Here is a 9,589-nt window from a genome sequence, read left to right as displayed (position 1 = left end):
TTCCCGATTTTTTTCTGGAAAAGTACCTCTTGTCACGATCATGACAAAGCAAAATAGAAGGAAGTATGTTGTACTGACAACATTACTGTAGTATATTACTGTAGTGTTTTTGTGGACATTACTGTAGTATTTACTGTAGTGATTTTGCAAGAATTACTGTAGTATACTGTTTCATTTACTGTAGTATTTTTGAAGAATTTACTGTAGTTTTTTTCTGGACATTACTGTAGTATTTACTACAGTGTTTTTGTTTTATTATCTTTGACATATAAGTGGGGGCTTTCTCCTTGGGGAAACCTACTGGACAAATACTAAAAGAGAAAATCATCCATAACATGTAAGTATGAATGGGGTCTGAACAGATAGTTCAGAGCTTCTGCTCTTTTCTATAAGCTGTAGGTAAGTAAGTTAGTAAGTAAAGGGACTTGGGCCTTGCAGGGATAGCTCAGGGCTTCCTGCCATTTTCTACCCCTCTTCTCAGTGTGTCTGCCCTGTCGAGGGTGAGGTTTGGCAAGGGACAAGGGGGATGGGGGTTGGAGTTCTCCTTTTGTCTTCTGCAACTTGATTTTAGTGAAAACAAACGCTATTGGATAATTAAATGTAGCCTAAAGAAGAAAAATAAAGAAAAAAAGATAAAGAAGAGGGAGGGGTTGGGTAGGGGATACGAACCCAGTTTAGGTTAAGGGTTTGGAGGGTAGGGAATAGTAAACGGACCCAGTTTATGGTAAGGGTTTGGTTTGGGGGACACGTTTAATATCGTTATAGAACTTTTCATAATATTAGGGGATGGAAACATGCTCTTTAACATGCAGGGAATCTGGCAGCATTTGTGGTCCTCTATAAGTGGGTAAAAATACCAGCAGGAGAATAAGCAGCAATTTAAAAGTGGGAAAGGTTATGACATGGTAATAACACAATAACGTGATAATGTGTTAACTTATTAAAAGTTGTTAAAGCCACATAACGTTTTATGCTCAGAAAAAAAACAAATATTTTAAAGCACGGAAAGGGGGGTGCTTGATAAAACTCTGGGACGGTTTTGTTGTTCCTCTTGAATCATCGGTTTCAAAGATGGATTTTCAGCCGACCTGATGACAAACTTCCACCCCAGAACAGCCCTGCCAGTTTGTGTGAGTATTGATTATCTGTGTGACATCCAGGAACTTGGCTATGGGAGTGGTCTGAAGTGTCTGCCCATAGAGAGTGAGGTTAACGGTTCTGTTTGTCTTTCTTGTCCTGGAGAATAAAATTGTGATTCAGCACTGTTACTTTTGAGTGGTTTGTGTTGCCGTTTAACATGTTAACTTTTTGCCAGAAGGTTTTGGGGTTTGGATCTGTGTTTAGTTCTTGATAAAAATCTTACCCAGTGGTTTTCTTTTTCTAAAGCCAGTAATGTTCTAATTTGGGTTTGTTGCTGGTTCTTTTATTTTTGTTTCCTCAGAGCTGTACTTCATGTACTCTCTTTGGGCCTACCATTTCAGCTCGATGAGGCAGAGAATGTGAGGGCGGGAAGAGATTTGGGACATTTCAATTGGCTTTGAGGTTTAACAGAGGACTCCAGCAGCGAGAAGAATCTGGTCCAGGGTTCAGGGTCACAGGGAGGCAGGTCAGAGCTCTTGGTGGATAAGCTACAGAGAACACAATATTGCTATATACTTGGCATGTAGGTTTAAGACTCATGGGTGGCACAAATTGGGATATGGGAGAAGGGAATGGGCAGAATATATGCAACTTAAATATTAGCATATCAATTCAGTGTAGAATTACTATAGTATTATTTCATGCGGGTATGAGAGTGTGAACCATGATTTATTCCCATAAATAAAATTATCGTATTCATGGAATGATTTCCAGCTTTCCTCCATGCAGTGTTCATTTCATCAATGAAACTGTTCCGGAAATATTTGTCCAAATCATATTTTTCAGCGACAATTGACGAGATGATAACTGACTAAATAGACTCAGAAAAACTAAACAAAAATATTTTTAATTTTGGTTGATGAAAACAAGATGAGACAAAAGAGAGATTTAAAGCTTGTCAGTGTTATTTGTTTGACCCATTCAAAAGCATGCATGACATTAGCAGAATTGTAAGGCTTTCTCATTGCAGTGATGCAATGCTGTTAGTGGAAAATAAAAACCATGCCCAAGTCATTCCCGAGTGACCTCTCTGCCCGGCAACTGTTCCCTAATCTGGCGGCAACAAATCATTGATAAGGCACACGCCATGGCTACTCTCCCAGTGGTACAAGCTCAGGGTAGAAAAAGGGGCGATGTTTGGAGCCACTTTACTTATCATGTAGATTCAAACAAGACCGAATGCAAAGTTTCCAAAGAAGTAGACAGCATTTGCACCCACACGTTGACAGGGAAAAATAACCTGAATAGATGTCTGAATGCGCATCATCCCAACATACACACTCAGGTATATACACTCTGCCACTACTTATGACTTTGATTGCGACCCTTTGAATGGGCTGTGTAGGTAAATGTTTAATTTGTCGCATCAGTGCGAGCTGAACATTAATTACATGGTCACATCACCAAGGTTATTATAGCAAACAAAAACATGAAACTAAAATAAAAACAAACATTTGAAAAACTAAAGGTTTTTTGAAACACATTCTGTGTGACATCAGTGTCAACATTACCCTCTTCTTCTTTGCAAGTAGGCATGGCACTGAGTGCATTTTTTGATCAACTTCACGGTGTCTGTTCTATTTGCATATATTATGTGGATGTGTTAGGTAAAAACAATGACATGATGGTAGTGATGATAGTCTCTAAAATTCATTCTATCATTTGCAGGAAAGGGTTACACTTGTATAATAATTATTTTTTCATATCAAACAGCGTACACACCATAGACACATACAACAATGCGAATGTATATACTGTATGTATAAATCATGTAAGTACAGACAACAATAGCAACTGTGGGACTATCTCTTTGTTTTGTTTGTTACCATCTAGCATTGTTAGAATCTTCTCACAGAAAGGTGATGACATCACACAGCAACATTGTCTGAGGGAAGGTCACGCACCAGTCAAAGCGATCCATCATTTGGTGCAACAGAAGAAGACTGGGTTTATGTTGGCTGTGTATTTATTATTCATGCACCGTTTACGAGAATGGCCTGCGAGAGGAGAGGAGACAAATATAAAGCCTTCCATCACTCTCTCTCATCCCTCACTGAAGGGATTTTACCCTTGGAGTTGCTTTAAGGTTCATCAATACATCGACGTCCTGGAACTGAGAAGTCTCCCTGAGAAACCTGCTTCCTCCTCGTTTCTCCTTTCTGGGATGTCCTGACTGTTTGAATGGGGAGAACTGATTTGGCAGTATACAAGGGGTTACCGCTCTGTTAACTTGATTTAAAGGAAGAGAAGAGAGTGGTTCAAATGCAACTGTTCAGAAACAGTTTTGAATAGAGTTTACATTTATAAAAGCTGTGTCTCACAGTAAATTCAAATTAACACATTTTGGGAGATTACGAGAATCAGGGTTTGAGGGAAATAAAATATAAAACTAAACACTATGCCCTAAGTCGGGATGCTGGATATACTATTTCACTGCCATTCTTTTTCTTTGAATATGTATTTTCTATTACAGTGAGGGAGGGAGATCAGCCGACCCCTGCCTGTCTGCTAACGGCTGAGTTAACTTGGCTAGGAAGATGGATTTCAAGTGTTAACACTCCTTTCATACCCTGCCAAAAAAACTGAATAGACACGTTGTGCATCAGTTTGATGAACAACCTGTCTAGATGACTTAATATTCTAATCTGGAATTCCTGAGATGACAGTATCGGGGTGGAAAAAGGACAGTGGGTAGCGCTAGCGATTCATCTCTTTTTCTGACACAACCTCAACTCTCTACAGCACTGGCAGAAGAGTTGAAAGAGGTAGTGAAGACCAAAGGAGGAGAGAAGTCAGTGATGTCAGAGCAGGGAGTTTTAGCCTGATGATGTAACAGAGTGACCCCGCCCACTCTCTCTGTATCTCCACACCTTTCTCCATTTCCTCTTGCATTGTGCGTCACTCTTTGATCTGGTCAGACTAAATTAGAAGTTCTGCTTTTCCCACCAAAGCTGTGCCACCCGCACTCCTGCCACAGTCATAATCTAACTCCACATCAGAGGGAGGGAGCTGGGCACAGACTGAGGTTTATCAGAGGGTAGGCCGACATGTGCTTCAGTTTCAGAGAATCTGTGTTGTTTTGGTCCCTGTAGTTTTGGGGAAATTGTAGGATGACTAGGGCCACTTAGACTAATATAAGAGGAGCTACAAGGGATGTAAACATGTGTAGCGGATGTGAACCAGCTAGTTAGAACTAGTGTAGCATCATGCTGTCACGTCTGGAGCCGTAAGATAGCCTGATTTTCATGGGTCACTCGTATTGTCTGGGAAGCAGGGTGCATTGTGGGTACATAATCATGGAGGGGTTAGTATGGGGAAGGACACCCTCCAGCACAAACAAGCACACACAAACAACTCCACCATTACCATTTGTCAGTTGTTTGTCTTTTGCACTAGACAGTGAAGGATGGCATCCTTCTCATGATGTTATACCTGACTCTCTCTCTCGGGCGTTTGATGTCCATACACCCTGTATACTATTAGCTCCATTTACTTTGCACTGAGGGGAACTTTTATCTACACCAGCACTATCTCCCCCCGACCCCCTGCCTCCTCCCCTCCATCTTTCCTCCCCCCTTTACAAGGAGTCAAGGTTGTTCTGCTTTAGTATTGCGATAATGCAGCTGGACCATGAAATGTGACATCCTCTTAATGTTGGAGCTTTAAAAGACCTTCGCATCCCCCAGGGGGTTGACATTATCGTTTCCCATTTGCATATCTCCAAGAACAGAGGGAAAAAAATACACATATATCTGTCTCTGAGTTCATGGTCCATGCCTTATTCAGCCAAGGAAGAAAAGAGAGATGTCCCTGAACTATATAATCATCTTAGCACACCTCTTCATCTAGAGACGCTCCACTTTGAGCATTCTCTTTGAATATCAATGTCTTTCAAAGCCATGTATTTTCTGTACAGCTAATTGAAACACTCTCTTCACTGTGACCAGGAAGTGTGAACTATGGAGAGCCGTGAGGGCCATAATAAATGAAGACCTCTGAAACCTGACAAGTGATTGACATATCAAGGTCAGCTATTGTACCGCTTTGCAAACCTGCAACTCCAAGGTTGTGTCCCGAATGGCACCCTAATCCCTATATAGTGCATTACTGTTGAACGGAGTCCTATGGGCCCTGGACTAAAGTAGTGCAAGATATATTGGGAATAGGGTGCAATTTAGTATGCATCTCCAGACTACAGATAAGGCTTGGAGGGATTCCCACACCAAAAAAGAAAAGTCACCATTTTCTCAGTTTCTCTCAATTTTCACATCTGGTCATGGGCAGACCTGAGGGCAGACATCACGTCACTTTGTTGCTTTTTGTGCTGATGTCACTGAGTTGTGCTGAAGTTTCCTAGATGCGGTCACTGTTACATGTCACGGCCCCCTTCTCAAGAGTCATAAGGGACGTGGGTGAAAGTGTAACAACAGACGGTCCCAGTTTGACTAAGAAATATGAAGGTTCAATATGACGTAATGCCCCATAGTTATGCAAGAGTACCTCAATTATGTTCCTCTTTGGGGAATTTGTTTTCTATCCATCTGCAGTATCCATCCATCAACATCAACATGGAGGAGGAGACATACCAAGGGTGAGACTCAGGAAATAAGTGCCTGTCCAGGTGCGGGCTTGCCTGATTGCGTTAAAATTCTCTTTTATTTCATTCAGTTGGTGCCACTGCCTAAGGTGTGTGTGAGCCAACCAGGCCAAACCCTCAAATAATCTGCTGAGTTAACAATTCCCCAAAAGGATATTTTGTTTGGTTGGGGCCTTTGGCTTGTTCAATCCTGCCATGAACGCTTCTGGGTTTGTGGTGAAGATGGTTGAAATTGTTATCACTGCAAATTCCACATCCAATCCCATATATACACACACACACACACACACACACACACACACACACACACACACACACACACACACTACACACACACACACACCACACACACACTTTTACACTCATCATTGCTGCTGCTACTCTGTTCTTAATTTAACTCAAATTATTATCTATCCTGATGCCTAGTCACTTTACCCTGCCTTCATTTACATATCTGCCTCAAATACCTCATACCTCTGCACATTGATCTGGTACTGGTAATACCTGTATATAGCTGCACATTGATCCAGTCTTGTGTATTTTATTTGTGTTACTATTTTATTTTTAAACTGCATTGTAGGGAACGGCCTGTAAGCAAGCATTTAACGGTAAAGTTTACACCAGTTCTATTCATGTGACAAAGAAATGTTTTTTGATTCAAATTGATATCTTCCCATTTTAGATTAGTTTATGGGTAGACCTATATCTTTAGCATAATTGGTGTCAGTTCACTGTCAAATGCCTAGCCAAATTATAAAAACCTTAATTGAAATGAATGACTATAAATTAGTGAATAGGAAGTTTAATTTGGCTGGACTGACCGCATTGAAATTAATTTGACGGCAACCCTAACCTTTTCCTTCCACTCCTTGTCAACTGAACACTGTGGTGCTTAATCCTTAACATGCTGACTAGACCGGGCACGCCCGTGCGTCCTCTTGCACCATCGTGCGCATGTTGATTTTGTCCATCCACACCAGACGTGATCAGGAGACATAGGTTGAAATATCAAAATGAACTCATTCATTTAGGGACAGGTCAAAACACATGAAACATTCATTGACATTTAGCTAGCCTGCTTGCTGTTGCTTGCTAATTTGTCCTGGGATATAAACATTGGGTTGTTATTTTACCTGAAATGCAGAAGGTCCTTTGTAGAATTCTGACCCATTTTGAGTCACACAAAATTGTGTATTCTCTACTACGACAATTAATCCACATGACGAGTTTCTAGTAATCTCTCCTCCTTCAGTCTTCTTCTTCTGTGGACTTTATATGGTGGTTGGCAACCAACTTTAAGGTGCATTACCACCACCAACTGGACTGGAGTGTGGACCTCAGCTCATCTTTCATCACTCACGTGGGTACATGCTCCTAAAAGGAGTATTTCTGTCTGTAATGAAGGCCTTTTGTGGTGGAAAAAAAGTATTCTTATTTGCTGGGTCTGGCTCCCCAGTGGGTGGGCCTGGCTGCCAAGTGGGTGCTCCTATGCCCTCCTATGTGAAATCCATAGATTATGGCCTAATACATTTATTTCACTTGATTGATTTCCTTATATGAACTGTAACTCAGTAAAATCTTTGAATGTGTTGCATGCTGTGTTTGTATTTGTGTTCAGTATAGTTTCACAGGAGGAGGCAAAAAATCTGCTGTGACTTAATTACAGTTATATGAGGAGCTATCGTCCATATTTACCCACAGGCACAACCTCCATATGCACCAACAAAATGGTACAAGGAAGATAAATCTAGGTGCAACCAGACCGTATCTCATCTGTCATTTTAATGTTGGACAAAAGTCTGAATATTTCTATGATTCATAGGCCTTATCCCTGAGTAACTAGTGTAATAATCTAAGTAATTACTACATAATAAGATAGTAAGCACATTAAGTTATTAAGCAGTACTTGACACAATATACTCTGTGTTCCTGTCAATACCAATGACCCATTAAAACCAGGCAATGTAACGGGTCCAGGACGACAGTACTTCATGTCTTCAGGAAGGTGACAAGCCTAAGTCTACCATTTTCCCGTAGAGGTAAAAATCAGTAGCACATGCACGTGTAGCCTATCCCATTCTTGGAAAACAGAAGTAGCAGTGGTGAGTAGTATACAATTATCTGCACTTACACACCTAATACAATGCCACTACACGTCATTCCCTTGTAGTTAGTGTTACTTTTGGCAGCACTAAGACGATATCAAAGTAACACCAGTATGATGAAAGAGATGTAAGAATACCAGAAAGAGCACAGGATAGGATCTTTTTGTTGGTGCCTCCTGGTAAAGAGCTCCGCAGAGGAGAGATAAAGGAAAAGAACAGATGCAACCTCAGGTAGGAAGTAAGCAGGGGGAGGAGGGCGGTGGTGGTGATAACACAGGGGCATCTTGGTCCTGCTCCAGGTCACTGCAGATGGACGTGAGAACAAGAGATGATCCAGCACAACGAGGAGCCAATCAGAGCTGAGCAGACTGCAGGGGTTCCTACCCACAGCAGGGATGTTATCAGTGACGGACACGTCAACGTCAGCGCTGGATTACAACCATACACATTGGGACACCGAGCGACAATGCGAAAGTGGGTCGATATTGTCAGAATGTTGTACTGACTGTTGGTTCATGGTATCGTGCAAAGACGAAATTTGATCAGATGCTGTATCAGTAACCATTTCCATAAGCTATCTGTTTTATATAGCCTACTTGGTCGACTGTTGGTGGAGAAATCTAAGCACAATTAACTGCATAGGCCAACTGTCACTGAAATTAATGAGGATGGCACTGCGAGACACGCAAATGGAGAATGACCTCTGTATGATGGCGGCGCAGCACTCGCAGAGACGGAACACACACATCACATTCATCATGTGCGAGATTCATTTGCATATTTTTATTGCCTGTATTTGTCAAGCCGGTAGAATCCATAACGCCGATGTGACGCTGCATTCTTTAATAATGGTCTACATGGGGTTGCATATTTCACGAGCACAGACGTCTCCGAAGGCCTCCGAGGCAGAAGTGCCACGGTGAATCGTATTTCAGTTCCTTCAAATGAGAAACTCAACTGCTAATTTGCGTCTGTGGCCGATGGAGCTGCAGGTCTAGGGGTTCTATGCAAAGAGTATTCCGACAAATTTAACTGGTAAACACCTGTAGCCATTCCCTAATAATAAACAGTCATAATTCCATCGTTGAGCTCATCTGACAGAGTAATTCCAACTTGAGAAATCATCTTTTAATAGCGGAACCATTTTTCCATTGTTTTAGCCATGCTGGGTTTTCCACAGTAAGCAGGGTTAGAAACAACAGATCTGTCTCACCGGACCTTATGGGGCATTGAATGGAGATGTGAGAAAACCTTGTCTTTATCTGCTATCCCCGGATCCTTTGCCTGCAGGCATTTTTTTCTACCACCTTGGCTTCAGCCCACTCACTCCACAGCAGTCTAGAACCCTTTGCAACTTTCGCCTCCATTGCAGGGCCACAGAACAAACAGGCAGCTTGACCAAACCAACAGCATTTGATGCAGCATGAAGGCTTTTTCAGGAAGTGGCAATCAAGGGAAGGGAGGGAAACAGGAGTGCATTGGGAGAAGAAGAACCCTCCCAGAGTTGATGCCTGTGGAGACTGGTGGAGACTGACAAGGCATGGGGAGGAGGTGGAGGACGTTTGTTACAATTGATTAGCCTCAAACCAACTGTGTGAAAGACCACTTGTCTTCCAGCTAGGCAATCGTTGGTGCTGTGGTTTACATGGTGTTGCGGTATCACACACAGACAGAATGGGAAAGGTTTGGTCTCTCATCTTGTCTTATCTCAGATATTGTGGTTTCTGTTCAATAGTGTGCTGATTTC

At 41.9% G+C, this 9,589-nt stretch overlaps 1 non-coding gene across 1 annotated transcript; it reads right to left on the bottom strand.

Annotated features, from left to right (window-relative positions):
- Positions 1 to 274: 274 nt before the first annotated feature.
- Positions 275 to 330, bottom strand: LOC123744321 (U7 small nuclear RNA). Its single transcript, XR_006770899.1, has one exon. It is a non-coding gene; the product is annotated as a U7 small nuclear RNA (small nuclear RNA).
- Between the last annotated feature and the right edge of the window lie 9,259 nt (positions 331 to 9,589).

Source organism: Salmo salar, chromosome ssa08, assembly GCF_905237065.1.
Source record: "Salmo salar chromosome ssa08, Ssal_v3.1, whole genome shotgun sequence".
NCBI lineage: Eukaryota > Metazoa > Chordata > Actinopteri > Salmoniformes > Salmonidae > Salmo > Salmo salar.
Note: the sequence above shows the minus strand (reverse complement) of the source record. Positions and strands in the feature narration are given on the sequence as shown.